A 21,838-nucleotide genomic window follows, 5' to 3' on the forward strand; every position below is an offset into this window, starting at 1 on the left:
ATGCTAAGTACATTTATGTTTTTTGTATACATTACCTAGAAAGAAGGCTTAAAGGATATCAAAGAATTAATAAAGGAAGAGAGTATGGTTACAGTACAGTACAGAAACTAAGTACATTACAGTGTATTAAATATAAGCAGTGTATGAAATGTCTTCTATGTGATAGTGAACTTATATACTCCATAAGGAGAATTTTTTCATGAAAATGATATGCAATATTTAAAATCTTTTGAAAATGATCAATGCAGACTGTTTATGGGGGTACACCAGGTTATCACACAGAGACCTGGATGAAACAAAATCTTGAGTTAAAAGTAAAAATAAGGGTGGAAAATAATTATACTCTAATAGTTTTAAGATTAAGAATGATGCTAGTTGAAATCATGTGAAAGGAATTGGTAGTCTGTTAATATATCTTGGATATCTGTTTTGGTTATATTTCGTCTTAATCATTTTATTGAGCCACAAGTTATGAACGGTGTTTCTTATCTTGTGTTTCTGTATCAGGTTTTATGACTGTTTTTACATTGTTTACTTTCTTACTCATTTCTTGTCAGGTTATGGCTGTTTAAATAACGGTAAACCTTTTGTTTGTGTGAACACTCACTTTTCTGTGCGCCTGTAGAAGTCCAGTCCAGGCAATGCAGTTTTCCGGATTTAACACAAAAATCAGTTGAGAATAACACCTTCATGAAGGCTAATGGCAACTGTTACCTATCCTAATATGCCTGTACTGTAATATGTTTTTTGGATAACTAAAGTAGTTATTCATTCTTGGGGTCATTTTTTGTTCCTAGGTCACTGTCGTTATCTCCTCCTCGTTCTCTTCCCAGTTTCTCATCCTAAGTTATTTCAGTGAGTGGCTAGCATTCCCTACTTCCAGTTAAGTGGTACATTGGTATCTATCTTGGTATTCATGATAGCCATGTTAGCTTACTTATCATGTCTAGTGGCCTTATGCTGGTTGGTTGCTGCATAATCATACTCTTAAATCTTGGACATTTCTGTAGCCTTTGGACTGTGGCATTCCACAGCCAACAGTGTCAGATCTCTTTAAGGTATGCTGCGGTACTGTTGTTTTCCTGTATGACCAAAAGGTGTGTTAGGGAAGCTAGTAAAAGTGCAGATATTGCTCATGTATCATGAGAGTGCCTAAACCTTGACCCTCTGATTGGTCAACACCTGAAGTACAGACACAGGGTTTGCATATTGCTAACCATTGTTTAGGTACTTGGAGCAGTCACTCAGGATATTGGTTTTGCTCCCCTTAACTGATGTTAGCATAAAAAAGAATATGATGATTTTTCAACTTGCAGAACTAAATATTACTTGTGAATTATTTCAGTGTTTGGAAAGTAGTTGTAATCAAGACGTAAGGGTTGCCCTGAAATACAGGGATCAGATGGTTTGTTGAATTACAAGTGGGGTATGGACCCATTTTCATTTGTTGACATTGGTATAGCCTACTTCTGTTGATAAATGTAAGTGATATATATGTTTATTGGGCAGAAAATTGTCTTGGTAAACCGGTGCTTAGAATTGTGTAACATCTGCAGTACTTTTATTGACTAGAAATACCCATTCAGATGGGAAGTGGTCACTGATCAAGCAAACTCTGCATATATGTTTATTGGGCAGAAATTGTCTTGGTAAACCAGTGCTTAGAATTGTAAATATCTGCAGTACTTTTATTGACTAGAAAGCGCCCATTCAGATGGGAAGGGTCACTGATCAAGCAAACTCTGCAATGCACATATTTACTTACATTGAACATAATGGGATAAATAATTTATAACCAGTTAAATGTCAAACAGTTGTGACTAAACCCTAAACCATTAGTTGTCAAGGATGAGTACAAGTCACATACAACAGTACAATGAACCTCAAATGATTGAATCTGTTGGGAAATTGGGTAACTAAAAGGTATAGAAAAGACCATCATATGATAGAGGATAACACTGAATTGAAGTATGTAATACCATTTGAGATGTCACAGTTGCTGAAGACTGGGGTCTGATTAAAAAACTGAGAATTACTCCATATAACATGTTAGATACTTTGAGAAATCGCAGCATCTTTCTTTTGACTTTATCAAACACTCTGGTTAATCTCCTTAAATGATTCCAAGTAATAAGCTTAAGTTTCTTTATCCATTTCATGGATTCAGTTGGTTTCTCCATCATTGCTATTTGGCAAGAAATTCTTCTTTATGGGAGTGCACATACACCCTGCGTAAACTTTACAATATAACTGATGGAAAGAGGTGGAGTCAGGTTTTTTAATATTTGTATAGTTTTGCAAGCTGCTGCAAAAGTAGTGGTGTTCATGGTTGTTCCGTTTGAGGAAGAAAATGAAACAATACTGTTGAACAAGATGACAACAAAACAAGTTAAACTGAACTGAGAAGGAAAGTCAAGATGTTCAGGTACAGAGGCTCCCAAAGTGGGAAACACACAGTTGATGGAACATTTGCCCTCAGGTCTTTCTTCCATTCAAACATGCCTGTAAATGCTCCTTTTGGGGAATTGGCAGAAGTATAGCAAGTAGTTTGCATATTGTATTCATCATCGTTTGGATAGTTATCAACAGAACACAAACTTTTCTGGTTAGAACAGGTTTTACAAAGCAAAAGTGCTTTGAAAGTTTGAGAAGTTTTGTCATTTTAATGATTTACGAAAAATGTTGCAGCTTAAAATACAGTTATTGAATAATCATTCATTTCTTTCATAACAGGGCCCTGTGGGAGACAAAAGATATACAGGTAGTCGTCGACTTACGACGGCATTAGGTTCTGACAGAGCGGTCGGAAGTCGATCTCACGAAGCTCCATCAACCACATATGTACATGTGTATTCTGTACCCACTGCATATTATCCATCATATCTCCTAAGTATGACTAGCCTACATATACATTTTATATTATCCAAAAATGTGCATGTATAGAAATTATTTACGTTTAGTATATGAAATCTTTTATCATGCTTGAACTCTCTTGATTAATACTTACTTTATTACTGTATTTAACATTTTTATTGTAGGCATTCAAACCATCTGTCTGGTCTGTTTACATTTTCTTATCTGCCATTTGCATTGCCAATCGGCTACACGTATGACGTATTATTTACTTTTGTTTATTTATAGGTTTGAATTAAATACATACCGTATTTGACGGCGTATAAGATGCACTTTTTTAACAAAAATGGCCTAAAAACTTCGTTTCCTATGGTTATAATGTAGGCTCAAAATTTAAGAATTTTGGTTAAATTTTATACGTGAAACGTCACGGATGTTGTAGCCTAGTGTAAATTCGCTGTTATCCTAATAACCTATTAAAAACAAGTTTATTATAATTCTATTTATCATTATCACACTTACCATCACCGCAATTACTACTGCTAGTATTATAATCAATATCTACGTTGTTATTATCGATATTTTCATTAAAATGTTAATATCATTATCGTCGTCTACAGCGGATCGCCGCATTCCACATTTATAGATATAAACAGTACGTGTGCTGCCACCTATTGGTGATTATCTCGAGAGCTTTACGAATAACAAGGCTTCGTTCAGTTGGTAGTTGGCAATTCCTGCTAACATTCTCTTTACGCATAACAACATGGCTTCGATCAATTGGTGGTTGATAATTCCTGCTACTATCTTTAGGCATAATAACAAGGCTTCGTTGAGTTGATACTTCGTAACTCGTGCTAGCATTCTCTTTAAGAATAGCCAACATATTGTCTCAATTGTCACGACTCGAGCCACATAGGAAACATTTTTATTTATTAAGAATTTACCCTTTGATTGCATACTTTTATAATATATAATGGATATATATAAATATATATTACTGTAGGTAACATCTTATTAATGTTTTTGTTGATTCTGGCGGTAAGAAACAATGTTTACAAATGAATGTGTTGCGATCTATTGGTAAACCTATGATAGTTTCAGCAGCAGACGAAACATTCGGACGAGTAAATGGCTGATTGTATAATACATATTTTGATAAATATAAATATGGTAAAATAACTTCTTTATTAATGTTTTTGTTGATGATGTTGGTAAGAAAACAATATGCATATGGATAACCTAATACTACAGTTTTTACTATCAAAATCATATGAGCATAGGCTAGAAACCTTTATTTTTTTCCTCAGTGTCCTGCTGAAATTGGGGTGCGTCCATGCAGACATGCGTATTATAAGCTATCAAATACGGTAATTTGTTATTACATTTATTTGCAAAATAGAAATAAGGCATTACATTGGCAAAATATGAATCTTTTTACCATTTTGAAACGACACAAACATTATTGGGCCGCCGCTGAAAGCTGAGCATCTCTCGGATATGAGTATCGCTAAGTCAGAAGGGAAAAGTATCGTACGCTAAGGTTGACGTATTTTACAAAATATATAAAATTAAATATTATATATTATTATATTGTCGTAGCCGTCGTAAAGTCGGTCAGTCGTAAGTCGCATAGGTCGTAAGTCGACGACTACCTGTAGACAACAATTTTTGACGTGTTTTGAGGTGAAGCAAAACGTGTGTGTAATTGTTTACAAAATGCTGTCATGTAAGAGATCTTTGAGAAATGAAGATTGGAGAAGTTGGATCAATAAGAAGGTTAAATTGTGTTGGTGAGAGAGTCATTCGAATAAGTAACTCAGGGTCTATACAGTATAAGGACCAGACTTCAAGGCAAAAAGGGAAAGGGTTTGCTCCAACTAAGGGGTCCAGAGACCTGCCTCATGAAAGCAAAGAAGTTATAGTCTTCAAAGATAGCAGATAATGAATTGAGAACTCCGAGGGTTGGCAGTACATTACTGGAAGCATAGTAACAGCCAAAGGCATAAACATGATATAATCATTTAGACTCATTTTAGCTTGTATCTTACTGCATATCCTTATTCCACCATAGGCATATTCTCTCTCTCTCTCTCTCTCTCTCTCTCTCTCTCTCTCTCTCTCTCTCTCTCTCTCTCTCTCTCTCCAAGTACATCACTGAATAATAATGACCTGTCTTTCAGACTTGTTTGGTTCCCAGATGCACAACTCTTCTCATCCTTTCCTGTGGTCACTTCACTATTGGTTGTCAAACTACTGCTACTACTACTTACATGGTTTTTCTTCGTTTAATTTTCAACAACTTGTTATTAATTAGTGTCTTTCTGGAGAACACTTTGAGAGTCTGTAAAGTGAACTCTCTTGGTGTTGTCAGTTTAGTTTAATGGTAATAATAATAATAATAGGAGTCAAGGATGGTGAGGACATATACTCGTATAGTAGCCTTAGTTTCAGATAGCAGAAGTCATTGTGAATGAATAACAAATTCGTTTTTTCTTGTAAACAGTTATTATCCTAAGGTCATACTGTTAGTCATACAAGTGAATGATGAAAGTGTCAGTAGCAGCAGGGGAGGGTAGAAGAGGAGATTGGGTTGGCAATGGGACATGGGTGGATATAAAGAGAACTAAATGGTCTGGTTGAACTACCTTATAATTGTGGCAGTACTATAATGACAGTTAATCATCTTGTATATGTGAGAAGAGTAGTATGAGAATTGAGAAGAACATTCACTTGGTATAGAAGTTAAGAAGTACAGAATGTCAGGTGCCATTTATATGAACTTTAAGTTTTTCAGAAAATGATTTGCATTGTGGTGTGAAAATTACTGTCTTGTACCCGATACTAAATGATGACTATATTCCAGGTGCTGAGTTTTCAATGCAACAATATTGTACAGGCAAATACATCTGCCATCTGAAGACGGATTCATCAGAGTTCTTCCACTGCTTGATATTTTGTTTTTGTTTTATGGATATTTTCTCTGTCTTTCTCCACACAGCAATTGTATTGGAGTATATATTCATGTGAATTGTAAATCCTTTATTTTGACTTGTGCCTTAGCATCAGTGTTGGCTTAAAAATGGGGTGATTGGGCAGCTGAGGTGATTAGCCAAGTGATGTTAAAAATGTTTGTTTGTGTGGCTTTCAATTGTGAAAGACTCTCTCCCCCTTATTAGATGCTTACTCTGATGTCTTTGGTCCCTTTTGTGCATGTGAGGTATTGAGTGCTTATTTGACAGTGTTCATCGTCACTTCACTTCATTTCACTCTTCCTTGTTATCGTGAGGATTTGTTCATTCCCATCAAAACCTGTGTTGATTGAAATGTGATATGTTATTATTTAGGTATATAAAATTGTTAAGGGTATCTATTGCCTTTCTGACTCCTCAAGAGTCTTAGGGCTCATCTTTGACACAGGCTTGAAGTGGACAGTACACATTGTTCTGCCCTATGATAATTCATTGATAAATAAAGATTGGTTAAGATAAAACACATATAGCCTTGCTGACAGCAAGAACAGTGTAAAGGGTAAACAGTTGTCAGTGCATAGGCCATCAGGTAGTATCCTTGTTTTTAAAAGAGGACTTTATTGTAAGTCTGGTAACCATAGGGAATCTAGGCTGTATTTGTGACAGGAAAGTTCTGGAAACCATGCAGATCTCTATAACATATTGACATTGTTCTTACATACTACAACCACTCAGTATATTTTTCTTTTTTCTGTTCTTTCTTTGAAGGAATATGTTGTTATAACTGTTCACTGCCTGTCTGCACAGTGCATGTTTATGACCCTGCTGTCCCTGATTTCTCCAGATGGTAAATATTGACTATTAAAAAGCAGACACTTGGAGTGGGTTCAGTCTAATATTGTATGAATGATTTGGGCTGGCAGTGGAAGTTGCTGAGTATTGCTGCTTGTAAGTAAAATCAAAGTATCAGCCAATTGCATAGTATTTCTTTCATCATCCTACACTGCTTGGTAAATAGGAATGTTTTGTAGTGTCCACTAGGTCAGCATCGAAGTAGGAAGAAGGCTCCACTAAAATTGGAAGAGGAAGGGATGACAGGACTTGTTTCCTTCATAGCTGCTGTTCCAGATGCAATGATTGGTCCCAGTGACAGGATGTTTGTGAAGGTTCAGTAGAGTCTGAGAAATCTTAAGAGTGGACATGTTGGTCATTCTTCAAATGAAAAGGATCCCTGGTTCCTTTTGGAGCATTCTCCTGTTAGTGTCATTTTGGATGTTTTACTGTCTTGACCACTGGGGAGAATAGAAACTGGTGATCTACCTAAACCCCTGTTGAAGTATGGAATGGTCCTCCTGCCAGTGTCAGTTTGTAAGTTGCAATAACAGGGGATGTAATGCTCCCATAAAATGCCATTCGCATTGCCTTATTATTTCTGACTTTTCTTGTCAATGGATTGGTTTTATCTCTTACTCTTGTTTACTCTTTGATATTTCCCTATCTCCAATCTCTTATTTCAAATAAATACTTTCTGTTCTCTGGAAGTTACTTCGCAGATAAATGATCTGTTAGGCTTAATGAAAATATTTGCTCACCTTCAGTGATGTTAAGTTGTCTTATTTACTAATCACAGCACCGCAATAATTTGAAGGAAGTGGTCTATACATTGCTGAATTCTTGCTGAATATGAAAAGAATTTTATGTTTCGCAGGTACAAAGCTCTTTGTCTTTGTCCCTGTTATTGCTCCTTACTTTCTTCCTTAATATAATTCTTTCTTTCTCTTATATATTGTCCTGTTTTCTTCCATTATTTCATAAATTTTTATTTGTATCACTGAGAGTGGCTTCATCTCGGTTCTTCTGACTGGTGCATATCTAGTGTCTGCAGATAGATTTGAGGAAGGAGACTAATGATAGACAAAATGGGAAGGAGGGGTCTGTGGAGGCCACACCAATTAGTAAAACCATCAGTTTTTTTTATAATAAATTTCCTGATTGCTAAGGCACAAGTGAAAATATGTTTGTTTTCGTGAAACTGTGACAAGTAAATTGGTGTTTTTAAATACGTTTGTGCAGCTGCCATATTTTTAAAATCCATTCATGTGTTTTACATTGTCATGGCAAAAAGGTATAAGTAATTGCTTTGGCTGTCTGAACATATTTGTGATTGCTTTTCTTTATAGGATTAATGGAGTAAGAATGTTTTTGTTGTAACTCTTAGCCCACAAGCAGGCATTTGATTGTCAGGCAGTATACAAAGTAACAAAATGTACCTCACGGTTGTGGATGCGCAGTAAAAAAAAAGCTAAGCAAATTTGCAATAATGTATATGTAGCTAAAAGTTTAGGTGCTGTAATTGTTAAGTTTCAACCTTGTCTCATTATTCCAGATATGCTCTGCAAGAAGTAAAAGTTATAGAGAGAAATTCAGTTATATACGAGTAATTTAGATTATAGTAACTCAGTGCAAATATTAAGTAAACATTGAAATTTAATGCTTCACAGTCTCGAAATTTTAATGAATTAGAAATGGTTTAGAGGAAATTTGATTGGTAAAAAAGACAAGACTCTTGGTCAGTAGTGGATCCAGAGAAATTTCATGGGGGCCACCAGTTTGCATATTATACATGCATACATCCGCTAGTGCTCTTGGCTCAATAGCAAATGTAACACTGTGTTTCTGGTGCTTATTTGAAAGAATTTGGTGTGTTTTGCCATACTTAGATTTGAAGGAGGTGTTAGATATGTTCATGGGAGGAAAAACGTTGTAGCAAATGCTGTATCATTCATTATTCTAGATGTGTAACAACTTATGATGCCATACAGTAGAAGGTTTGATTTTCTAAAAATTCATTTATACTTGTGAATGATATATTTTGCCCACAGAAAGAAAACATTTTGGGAAAGCCTCTGAGAGTAAAGAATTGAGAGAACTTAGGTCATTATTTTTTTTAACTATTGAATGCTAAATACTGTTAATGTCATAAAACTAGATTGAAAGCTTATTCCTTTTATCAGGTTTCAGAAGAGTTTTCTCCATTTTCTTGTCCTTTATGTACTTCTCTACTGTAGGGGGTTAGTGCCATCAGTGCACCCCTCATGGTGCCTTGTAGGTATTACTTAAGGTTCTTTGCAGTGTCCCATCAGCCGTTAGCTGCAATCTGTTTAATTCCTTCTACTGTTTGAATTCATATCTTTCTTCCATCTTACTTTCCACCCTCTCGTAATTGTTTCATAGTGCAACTGCAAAGTTTTCCTCCTACTACACCTTTTTACTCTCAGCTTCTCTTTCATTGCTGAATGACATCATAGGGCCCAGCGCTTGGCATTTGGCCTAATTTTATATTCCATTCCATCTATGCACTTCTATCCTGAATTACCATATGGCCCAGGTCCTAAATATCTTCAGCTTCACTAATAGCATTTTCCTTGCTTCTCTCTCCTCTTCATCTAGAAGATTAAAATTTATCACCTGTTTTCCAGCCTGTCCACATCTCTTCTATGTTCTCAGGTGGGGAAAGATTGTCTGAACCCAGACTAGACACAAAACTCTATCATTTTTCATAGTGTCTTATCAATTTCTCCTCCATTGCCTTTGTGTCCTCTTTTGCTGTTTACAGTAACAAAGGTCTTGGATAGGCACTATAAATTCATACTCTTCCTTCCACTATTCCTTTAATCTTTTAAAATTTAAGCCAGATTATGGCTCATATATTATTTGGGATTAATCTTACCTGCTGTTGAAGATAGCTTATACCTCCTCTCTGATAAGCAAGGAGGTATAAGCTATCTTTTACAGTAGGTAAGTATCCAATAATAAATTCTATTATGAAAATTTATTTTTTCTGTAATGACTGCTTTTTCAGTTCCAGCCTCACATCATAAACAGTCTCAAAGATAATGGAACTGCCTCCACTTTGCAATATGCTCCGTGTTGAGGTCCTTTATTCCTCACATCATTGTACTGTGGTACAGTCTGAGGACTTCTGTAGAGTGCTTTAACAGGGTTTAAGCTTATGCAGTTACCTCTTTATGAAGATTGTGTGGGGTGTACTTCCTAGTACTATTTATGAAGATTGTGTGGGGTGTACTTCCTAGTACTAAGCTAAACTGACTGAGTGACTGTCCTCAGTTTTTCGACCTTATCTCAATTTTGTCTTCACACACTTTCATACCATATTCCAGCAGTCTTATTCTTCTGCATTTAATACTTTGTGATGTATGTTTATTTTTCCCCATCTCCCTTAAAGTGCTACTCAAGTTTGTCATATCGTTTTGTATATTTTTATTGTTTTGTCATTCAGTCATTGTTTCTTACTCTAATCTCTCTCTTGTTATTGGTATTCTGTTGAGTCTTCCCTTGCAGGTCTGCTTTCAAGGATTGTTCTAAGTGAAGATTCACTTATTGTGAAAAGTATTATTATTATTATTATTATTATTATTATTATTATTATTATTATTATTATTATTATTATTATTATTATTATTATTATTATTATTATTATTATTATCATCATCAAATACCAGTCCTGACAAGAAGAAAATAATAAGAAGAATTGAGAAGACCATATATAAAATCAATTCCACTGATGCTGCCATCCTCTTTAACAAAACATGATTGAAAGAGGGTCTGTTACCTTCATATATTATTATTATTATTATTATTATTATTATTATTATTATTATTATTATTATTATTATTATTATACTGAAGATAAACCCCTATTTATGTGGAACAAGCCCACAGGGGCCGTTGACTTTAAATTCAAACTTCCAAAGAATGTGGTATTCGTATGGAAGAAGTTTTAGAAGAGTATAGGAAATCATATGAAAATTCCATGAATTCTGGTCAGTCCTTAAATGACTACATAGTTCTCCAGCTGGTTTGAACAGTGTGTGTGTTATGGTATTGCCTTCTATCTTCAGATATCACATTATTTTCTGTTGGACCTTTTTGTCGCATCAGTATCCTGCAATTCATGTTCATTCTCTTCATTCAAAACAATTTTTTGTAATGATTCCCTTCTATTTTTTCTTATTTCCTTTCCTTCTGCTTTCTTTCATTTTGCATTTCATTTGTCTTTACTCAGCCAAGTTTCTGTTCCAAGCTTATTTATTATTATTTTTTTTTTTTTTCACTCACCTCATCATCATTATCTTAGCCTCCTGGGCACCCTCCTCTTCCCCTCAGTGCACCTCGTGTGGTGCACCATTTCATTCCTTTGACTATGCCTCAGCTTATATTCTCTTTCTACCATCTTACTTTCCACCCTCTCCTAACAATTGTTTCAAAATAGTGCAGCTTTTCCACTTTTGCAGTACTCTATTTAATTCTCTTCCTTCCATCTTACAATTGTTTCAGTGTCTCAAGCGCCAAAAACTAAAATTGGAGAAAAACAGTCAAAGTTTGGCTACTTTCAAATGCGATATCTCAACATTTAAATGAGGTACGACACCATTACATTGTAAAATAGCTTTTAATGCATGCAAAGTGACTGCATTCATCTTGAAGTCAATCTTATACTCCAGTACACTGAACCTCAAAACACACACCAATACCCCTAACCTTATCTTTGTTTTATTTATCATTCTGGATAATTTCCTTGATTATCTTAATCTTACAGGAATAACTAGTCCTTCCATCTTACTTTTTTTAATCAACCTGAAGCTGATACAGTCGTCTCACAAAACAATATTGTTTAATGGCTAAAATACATTTTGATTGGAAAAAACGTAAGCGCCAATTTACTGTATTATCCAAGTCATTCTCATTTATCTTGGTATCTGGGGTAGCAGTGAGGTTCTTGATCACAAAAAGCTGGTTGAACCTGTTATGAAAATCTTGGGGATGAATGGAACCAGATCTTTTCAGCTTTATACGCCTCACCTTTGTTACGTAAGCTTTTTGGCTATTTTGCTTCCAGTTAGTTTCTCTCCTCTGGAAGTCCTGGAACATTGGCATCTACATTCGTTTAACATGATGAAGATATTAATGAATAAAGAACAAAAAGATTTTCTTGGAAGGTACAAGAATGTTTTTATTGCAGTGGTAGCTGAATGACCTTTCTCATTGGCTGTGCGGGAGGTGTGGCAGGGCGTCTGGACTCATGATTGGTTTATGCCCACGGGCACTTGGACTCTTTTTATGCAGCCTTCAGCGTCACTAACCAAAGAAGTATATAATGTTACAAAATTTTTCGACCTTGTTGTTGCGGGAAATTTGAACTGAAATTTCTTCTCCCCACAGCTAGAGGGTTAGAGATGACGTTGGTGTGCTTAACTCCAAATCGGCGGCAAGTGCAACACTTTGCCGTTAAAGCCTCCATTGTTTCATTACACTTTTACTGTACCTCTATTTAATTCTCTTCCTTCCACCTTACTTTCCTCAACCCTCTCCGAACAATTGTTTCGTAGTGCAAACGCGAGGTTTTCCTCCTGTTACACCTTTTTAACCTTTTATACTCGATTTTCTTGTCAGCTCTGAATGACCGCGTAGGTCCCAGCACTTGTGGTAAAATTGTGTTTTGTATCATTTCTCAATTAATTTCTTCAAGTGCGCATTTACCTATTTTTTATTGGTTTAGTCTGAGACTTTCATTATTTCTTTGAGGGGCATTTTGTGTAACATTCTTTTATTAATCTTTTTTTTTTTTTTTTAGCATTTTTGTCATTGTTGTAGAGAAATGAAAAAACCATTAATCTAAACTGTTCTTGTTTGCATTACAGTTATTCCCATACAGCATTTAGGAGAACTCATACTTTGTGCAAGGTGCTGCAGGTTGTGTTGTCATTTTTCAATATTCAATAACTTGGGCCTCGATACTGATTTGATAAAAAGATGATTTTTATGCAATTAGACCTTCACCTTTACCATGAACTGGCTTGGTTTGTCTTTCTTGCATAAAATGGTGTTCAAAAGAGGACTTCCACTGAACTTTCATGCCAGTGTTGGTTTAAATTTTGTGTACAGAATTCTTACCAGCAACTAGTGGTGTTTTAATACCAAAGTTTCACTTTTATGGATTGATGAGGAATGAGTTCATTGAAAAATACTCATAGTAGCATGAGACTTGAAATGGAGAAACAAATCCAGTTATTTATGGGTATAAATATATTTAAAAGTAAATTTCTACAGATATACTATCAGGAATCTGTTTGATTACTCTTTTCAATCTGATATTGATACAGATTCCCAAAAGTTCTCTGTACAGGTCCCTGTATTCTATAATAGATGTAGATTTTTATCTTTATTTATTAATTTGTTCATTTATTTTTTCTTTTCTAATAACTGATCTTTTCTGATTTTTCATATTACCTCCTGTTTCTTATTTCCCATGGACACCATATTCTTTGGAAGCTTCATTTTCAGATCAATGGCCCCTGTGAGCTTGTTCCATATGAAAAGGTTTCATCTTCTAAATAATAATAATAATAATAATAACAAGGCCTAACGCTGCCTTATGTATTTTTTGTAATCTAACAAAAGCTATTGGAGATTTTGTATTGGTCATAGGGTAGAGGGTATTAATGACCAAACCACATCATACATTTGTAAGAGTTCTGCCGTATTGTGTTATGTAGGCCTAATCGTTAATATGTCTGTCTAGTGTGACTGCTGTGTCATCACTATTAGAAAGGGAACACATAAGTTGTAAAGCTTTCACATGTTATCTATACACATATATGTTTCAAAAGGTAGAATGAATATTCAGTGCAGTCTTTGCAGCATCGTGTTTTATCCTTTCCTCTTGATCACAGAATAATGTATTTTATTGTAATGGAAAATGTAAAAGGTTTGCTACGTGTTCAACTGTGTTTTGCTCTTTATTGTAAGATATTTTAGGTTTCTTTTTAATAAATTTTTTGTGAGTTTTGTTAACCTGTATTCATCCATCTCTCTCTCTCTCTCTCTCTCTCTCTCTCTCTCTCTCTCTCTCTCTCTCTCTCTCTCTCTCTCTGAGTACATTCAGAAATAAATTTTCAAACTTAGTTAATTTTCACATGTATTACAGTCTTCCTGTTATACTGCTTTACCAATGGCCTATTTTGTTGGTCTGGTGTTGTGCCGTCAGTGCACCTCACATAGTGCATTTTAGTCATTACTTAAGGTTCTTTGCAGCATCCCTTCGGCCCCTAGTTGCAACCTCTTTCATTCCTTTTACTGTAGTTGCGTTCATATTCTCTTTATCCTATCCTATCTTTCCTCCCTCTGAACAATTGATTCATAGTGCAGCTGCAAGGTTTTCCTCCTGCTACACTATTAAAACCTTTTTACTTGTCTGTTGGCCTTGATTTCATATACCTTGTTGCTGGTCAGAGCAGGGAGACCAATTGTGCAATTACTAGCCAAAAGTTTCTTATCAAATATTTCTGCTCCTATTTTTAAGCTCATATTTCATGTTGATGTTTGTTATAATGTTTGGTGTGCTTTATGTATTGCAAGATATCTTGCTTACGTTGCATTTCTTATCTGCAAGGACAAATTAGCCTTGTGAATACATCAAGGTTGAGCTGCAAGTAATTATAACGGGTGTTGGTTGAATTCTTTATTATATGACAGAAACTGGTTTACATGTGTTTTCTCATTACTTTTTTAAGTCTTCCTCAGCGTTTTTTTAATTTGAAGGGTACATCATTAATTTGTTCATAACCTTGAGGTGTAGCACACAATTTCTTTTGTGTGCTTGGTTAATGGTTTGGTATGTGAAGCTCCTTGGCTTTTTCTGAGGATTTTGCATTAGCAATCATTTTTGCGGTAATGAATCGATATGGATACCTTATGTATCTTAACCCTTTGCCCTTTGGTTGAACTAGTTCTGTGAATAGAACAGTTCTCTTTTGCATTCCTCCCCACTGTGGGAATCACATCTTTGCCTGAGGCATACTCATATGGTAAATTTCTTTACATTTTGTAGATTACAAAATATAAACTGTAGCTCACTTTCAAGTCTGCATCTTTCTCTCTTGTCACCAGAAGGTTTTGCCTTTAGGTTTCCGATTCTTGCTGGTGTCTCCTGCAGGGATGTTTCCATTTTGCTTCATTTTGCAGGACTAAGTGTACTATTCCCATCGAAGAGCACCAGCATGCATCATCTGTTTGCATGCAATGTTGTTACACTACACAGTACTATAAGGTTTTCTTTCCTTTAACTCTAAGATTGTTGAATGGTCATCATAACACTAATATTGATGCTGGTTCTCAAAGAAGTCCAAGAGACCGTTGCTTTAGTAGTTGCCGTTTATTGTTAATGATTTGATAAGTTATATTTGCTTTCATTTACTTGTCGATGCTTGTTTGCTCAGGAAGCCAAGTGCCTAACAAGATTTAAATGAGTGTTTGATTGTTTTGAATATTTTGAAAATATGAATCTTATCCATCCCATGATGGTTTCAGCTTGGAAGTTGAAACCCGTAGATGTGTCAGATTTGGTAATATTAAAAGTAGATGCAGTAGTCGTTTTTCTCAGAGGAACCATAACATACCCTTGGTTAAGTCTGCTCTGAGTATTTTTATATAAATGGGGATGGAAACTGTTCTTCATGCTTGAATTGAATAATGGGCTTCTTTCAGGTTTATCAGTGACCATTTCTCTTACCTGCAAAGTTTAAATAATTTAGCATTGGCACAGTGGCCTGTACTCAAGATGACCCATTCCCTATCTGACTGCTAGAAACATTTGTGGCTTTAGACTGGTAATTTCACGCTTTCATTACATAGACCAGCAACCCTGTAGAGGGCTAGAGGCATCAGTGCACTGTAGGCATTACTTGGGCTCCTTGCAGGGTTCCTGCAACCTATTTCATTCCTCTTAACTACATCTCCATTCGTATTTCCTTCCATCTTACTTTCCTAACAATTGTTTCATAGTGCAACTAGGGTTTTCCTCCTGTTACACCTTTCAAACTGTGTTACTGTTTCCCTTTCAGTACTAAATGAGCTCACAGGTCCCTGCGCTTGGCTTGGACCTAGTTTTTATATTTCGTTCATTATACTCAGACCATTATGAAGGCATCGGTGAAAAAGGGTTGAATTTTGTCCTTACGACGAGAACATTTTAAAGTTTTTCCTCTCTCTCTTAGTCTCCATATTTCTCTTTAAATTTTTGCCTGTTAACTTCTCTCCAACAGTTATGTTTATGAAAGAAAAAAGAGAAACCGTTGATGCAAAATTGCCATTTTTGGCCGTTTTGCCAGGTACCGAATTCCTGATTTCCAAATTAACTTATAGTGCTTAATCAGTAAGGGAACTTCACGATTGAAGAATAATATGGCACACATTATTATTTGAATTTTATTGACCAGTGCTATCTTGTCATTTCTATTGTATTAACACTATTTTGGTATTCTGCTCTCTCTAACCTTCACCTTTGGGATAGGTGTTGAATACTGTTGTGTGCTTACTGTATGTTGTCAGATAGGCCACTTGCAGTTCACTCTCGTGTCTTGTAGACATTATAAGGTATGCATTCCCTGCTGGTTGTATATCTATTGTCCATTTGTGGTCACAAGGGTGGACTTATATTAAATATATAGCTCCTCTTTTCTCTAAGAACCAGTTTTTCATGCAGTTTCCTTTTCGTGTTTGCTTAAGTCTGTTGTGTAATACAATTAGGATTGTAACCTTAGTCTTGGACTTAACATCTTAGATGACTTGACAGTTCAAGTAACTATTGTTTGTGGAACCTCATATGCCCTTCATGTTTTTTTTTAACCTCATCTAATATGCATTTTTTATTTTGAGCTTTGTCCTGTTACTCTTCTTGTTGACACAGGCTGCTCAGGCTCAAAACAGCCAGCTGTAACTAAACCTGCCTGTCGATCAGTGAAGCCAGTCTCTTATTTTCACCATTTTTTTTTGTATTGGCATCAGTACCAGCTGCTTTTAAAATGTACTCTATAAGGCAGTGTTCCAGAACAAACCTCACATCCTCGCAGGCTAATATTGAGACAGAAGCCGTGCTTGCATCGTTTATGTAATGCAAGTGACACTACTGTGTGTAACTGTTAGTCGTTTTGCACAGGTCTTTTTACATCACCCACTCGAGCCTTGATTTACACCGGCCAGTCTTAGTTTATTTGGTCAGGCAGGTACCACACCCTGTAGTTCTTGTGGCTTTTTCCATGGCAGTCTTTAACACCATCAGTGGAGTTTTTGGCATATAGAGTGATGTAATGCTTTCCATGATCCTGCAGAAATTATTAGAACGAATGTTACCAAATTTATGTGGTGTGAGGCTATTGTTTTCTTGATTCAGTATTTCCGAAGAGAAATAATTGAAAAGCTGGATACAGCTATTGACGTTCTCCAGATATTCCCCCTGCCGGTACCAGTTTTGTTAAAGCTACATCAGTTCATCCCAACCAAAGTCCATTGCCTAGCACATTTAACCCTCCCCCCTCTTTCACTTTAATTTTACTCTTCTTGAAGTATATAGACAGTTTCAAGGTAAAAGTTTGAGAAACGCCCTTTCATTCTTGCTGCTGAGTGGCTCTAGAATGTCAGAGTCTTGGACAAGAGGGCTGGGTCTCTTGGAATTAGGTGTCAATTATGGTGATCTTGAAATTACGAGTTGAATTGCTTTGCTGTTAAGACTGACGAAAATGAGCATTTGTAAACCTGAAGGTTCATGCAAATTTCGAACATTCTCTCTCTCATCAAATCATTCTGTATTATTGCAGTCTGATACACAGGCTGGTAAAGAATTTCTCCAGTTCGTAGTGTTTCATTGTAGTGTGGTAAAACTCGCTCGCTCACACACTAGTATTCACTGTACTGCGGTAAACTAACTAACTAACTAACTAACTCTCTCTCTCTCTCTCTCTCTCTCTCTCTCTCTCTCTCTCTCTCTCTCTCTCTCTCTCTCTCTCTCTCTCTCTCTCTCTCTCTCTCATATTCCTTACAAAGCCACAGATGGCTTCCAGAAATGCTACGTCAAAGTTTTTAAAATCGAATAAAAGCTCCCATTGATGAAATTCAAATTGAGCAATACTTAGAAATTATGGCTGGAAATAAATTGGTGAGAGCTGATGAGACAGTAGAAGAGTTCTGTAAGTTTTTGTATAAAGACTTGAAGTAAAGATAGATGTAACTCGGGCCTAAGTAAAGCTTTTGTAAGTTACGAGTAAAGGTAAAAATTTGTATTGGTAAGAATAACGTAAAACTTACGAATGTAAAATTTAATTTAGACTAGAAACACTACAGAAAACTCGTGGTATGTGGATAGGAAATGGTCATCGGTGACCTGCCTACGAAGTCTATAAATGTGATTACGTCGTAGTTTGTGACGTAATTATACCATACACCAAAAAATCAGTGTATACTCTCGCTTCTGAAGCAGTATTAACAGACATTAACATCCTTCTGGCTCCATGCTCGGTCGATAGGTAAAACTCTGTGAGTTGGCAAGTAAGGAGGGTAGTCTGTGTCCAGCGCGGCAAAAAAATGAAAACGGTAAACGCAAGATGACGTCATCAATGACTACCGCGTAGGACTGATGACGTCATAGGCTGTGACGTCACATGAATTTTAATCTTGTAAGAACAATGTAGAATATAGAGGAAATAAAAACCATAAATAACTGGTTCTTTTATTGAAATCCAAAAATATCAATTAGGGAAGGTTACTCGTGATAATAAAAGAAAAGTATTTATTTTTTCCCTTTGAGTCAGCATTGCAATGCCCCGAAGGGGAGAATACCCCCAGCAGGAGGTATACAGCCAGTCGGTTACCAACTTTGAAGTCGACCCAAAGGGCTGTTGTTTTCTGAGCTGATTGGCTGAGAGATGGGGAAAAAAGCCTCGCATATATACTTCCCTTGTGTTTCTTCCCCAGCTGTACTTTTCTATACCACTGATAAGGAATGCCCCTTTTCAAATGTCAAAGAAAACTTTAAGTACACAAAGTCCAAGATGGGTATGGTCAAGTTACCAATAAGGCAAACCTTAGCCGACGTTCGCTCTAAGGGCTGTGATTTCGTACTTAAGCAAATACTTGCTCGGCATGTCATGTTTAGTGAAACATGCCGTGAAAACCCATAGAATTGTAACCCCAGAATTTCGTCTCTAAGCGTAATGGCCAAAAAAAATGTCCAAAATCCAGTTCCTCTGCGGATAACCGAGTAAGAAATCTACGGGGTGTAAACATACATTTTGACAGTCGTCTTTCCGTTTTCATTGAGATTTCGAAACAGTTTCTCACGTCTTCTTAACCAGAAAATGAGTTTTCTTCTATGCAACCTTCATAGAAAACGGAGCAGGAACTCGAGCAAAAGACACTTAAGATGAATACGTCCCTGACATTGACTCTGTACCTGACACAATTCGTGACTTAGATCAGTAGATGGTCATTTACTTGTAAATAATATTTGATACGGATATCTATCTATCTATCTATCTATCTATCTATATATATATATATACATATATATATTATATATATATATATATATATATATATATATATTATATTATATATATATATATATATATATATATATATATATATATATATATATATATATATATATACTTCATTCTGCTATACGAAGGTGACTGACATAACTTAGTACATTTTAAAGGCCTCACACAGTCTGTTAACCTGGCATCTCCCAGCATTTTGACGTGAAATGTGATGCCAAAATACCAACACTGGTGGCAAAATTGGTGTCTTGTCACGTTCGTAACGGTCATACAAACAATGACAATTTAATTTTGCTACAGATGTTACTACTTTGTCAAAGTTCGTGTCAAAAATGCTACAACGCCAGACAATAAGTTGCTGTGACAACCCCATCCGATGTAGAAATACTCTACAGCGGAGACTTCAAGTTCTATTATTTTCCCAGATCAGTCCCATTTAGATGGACTTTTTAAAACTAAAATTGGCGAGTTTCACCTCGTACTTTTACCGTTAGATTTCGCTCCTTCAAATACCTTTGCCTGACTTACTTTTTCCATGTAAATTCGATGATGCAATGCTTTTAAATCGAACTTGTAAAACACTAAGTTCCACGATTAGAGGGTCATTTTTTGACCTGAGAAATCATTGAACGCTTTCGGTTTGACAGAACTCGTAGTAAAAGGGGTAGTGTTATAGAATTATGCACATAGTAACTGACTAATAATTTACTGTATTTTCCCAGCATTTGTTACTTAGTTTCAATTTTTCTCAAAATCACATTTTTGCAGCATTTTCATATTTTATCTATAAATCTGGTTTTATATTTTCAATTAAAAATTTAGCTGCAGTTTAAGAGACTTTAATTGATTAGCTTATTAACTCTACACGCACCAAAATATTTTGCAATATAGATCTAAATTTGTTAACTTTTATTTCAACCCATTCATTCAAAACTTTGAAGTCATACACTTAATATGGTGCTATTTTCAAAATACGTGATATTTTCGTCTACAAGATTTATTTGCAAAGTATGGAATATTCATTTATACTCTCAGATGTCTTTCTGAACTAGAGAATCACAGGAATTTCACAAGTAAACCAAACATAAGCTAATTAATTTTATTTTACTTCAAATTACAAGTTATCCTCAAGTCTTTTGTTACAACAAAAGCAATCAATTACACCAAGACACACAATGCAGTCCCTCCAAAAGCAGACAAGTGACCCAAACACCTTCAGGTGGAACAAGTGCGCCTTCGGGCACCCCCCCTCCCAAAACAAACCACCACTTCGTCTTAATAGGCCTAATGACACCATTCAGTGTAAGTGATTGAGTCAGGTAAATGGTCAGAGACGTGCAAAGCTAATATCCTCCTGGCCCGTTCTTCCTCCCCCAGCGGGACAGCAGGTCGGACTAACGTCAACCTTCACCGTACACGTGGACCACCGGGCCACTTTAGGTTCTGTGTGATATCCCTTACAAAAATCCATCCCATTGTCAGGTAATTAGGGAGGAATGTCCAGCACCTGGCTGAAACATTCCTTCAGGTGATTAGAAGTTAGAATATCTTTCAGCTTTCAGTTTTTAAGTGTCTTTGAAAGGCAGTTTTATGCTGATCTCCAGAACAGGGCTGCAAGACACAATAGTTTCATGTTGACCACCAAATACAAGACTGTAAAAATTTCTTTCTTATCAGAAGAGGGCCACGTGACTAAATATTGCCCAAAAATGAAAATTCTGTTCAATATTGAACAAGAAACCCACGTTTTCATGTTGCTCACTAGAACAGGCTTATACATTAAAATTACTGTTTTACATACTAGAGTAGGGCTACAGGACACCAAAAACTGCAACTCTTTAATGATCCACCAGTACAAGGCCATAGAATAATGTACATACCATTTTCAAACGAGTACTGGTTAGGAAAAACTTCATGAAGGATTACTGATTTTAATTTAGACACCATACCTCAAGACTTGCCTTTAAATGCTAATACTAAACCGCTGACAAACCAAGTTTTAATAACTGTTTGTTACTCTAAATCTTCTTGGCCTTTTATATTAACTGTTCGATCGTAATTGTACACTTCATAAAGACCTTTATAACAATAATGTAATTTTGTATGATTCTTACATTTGTTACTTATAATAATGAAACACAGCTATCATCGAAAGTGTCAGATCAGTTAAGCAGATTTTTATCTCTCAGTTGACATAGAATTACCGATATTTTTCCCTGCTCCAGTCACTAATTATAATTTCCCATGTTATTGGACCCCCAATTCTTGACGATGTGGTTTATATCCAAAACTACAAAGAGAATGCTAAACTTCAGTTCTTGCGATTACTCTTAGACAAAAACACTCCAGAACTGACAGATTTTCTGGGTAAAATAAATTAAGAAACTCAAATTCTGTGAAAAAAATCTCTGGTCTAAGAACTCTTCCCAGCTGACAAACTGACAAACTTGTAGGCAGTGATTAAATAGAATAAAAAACAAACATGGGGTAAATAACATCGAAAACTGACGAACAAGCACTGTCAAGTAAAATGTCACGAAACGACACTTTTTTTTTTAGGTCAGAAATTCTCCACTTTCTGAGCAGAAACCAATTCTC

At 35.8% G+C, this 21,838-nt stretch overlaps 1 long non-coding RNA gene across 1 annotated transcript in view; it reads left to right on the top strand.

The window, feature by feature from the left end:
• Positions 1–8,946, top strand: part of LOC136835827 (uncharacterized) — a 29,979-nt gene extending 21,033 nt beyond the window's left edge. Inside the window, exon 4 of the long non-coding RNA XR_010852261.1 lies at positions 5,720–8,946. This is a non-coding gene — a long non-coding RNA (uncharacterized lncRNA). The remainder of the gene's footprint in view (positions 1–5,719) is intronic.
• Positions 8,947–21,838: the final 12,892 nt, after the last annotated feature.

The sequence above is a fragment of the Macrobrachium rosenbergii genome, chromosome 4, assembly GCF_040412425.1.
Source record: "Macrobrachium rosenbergii isolate ZJJX-2024 chromosome 4, ASM4041242v1, whole genome shotgun sequence".
Taxonomy (NCBI): Eukaryota; Metazoa; Arthropoda; class Malacostraca; order Decapoda; family Palaemonidae; genus Macrobrachium; species Macrobrachium rosenbergii.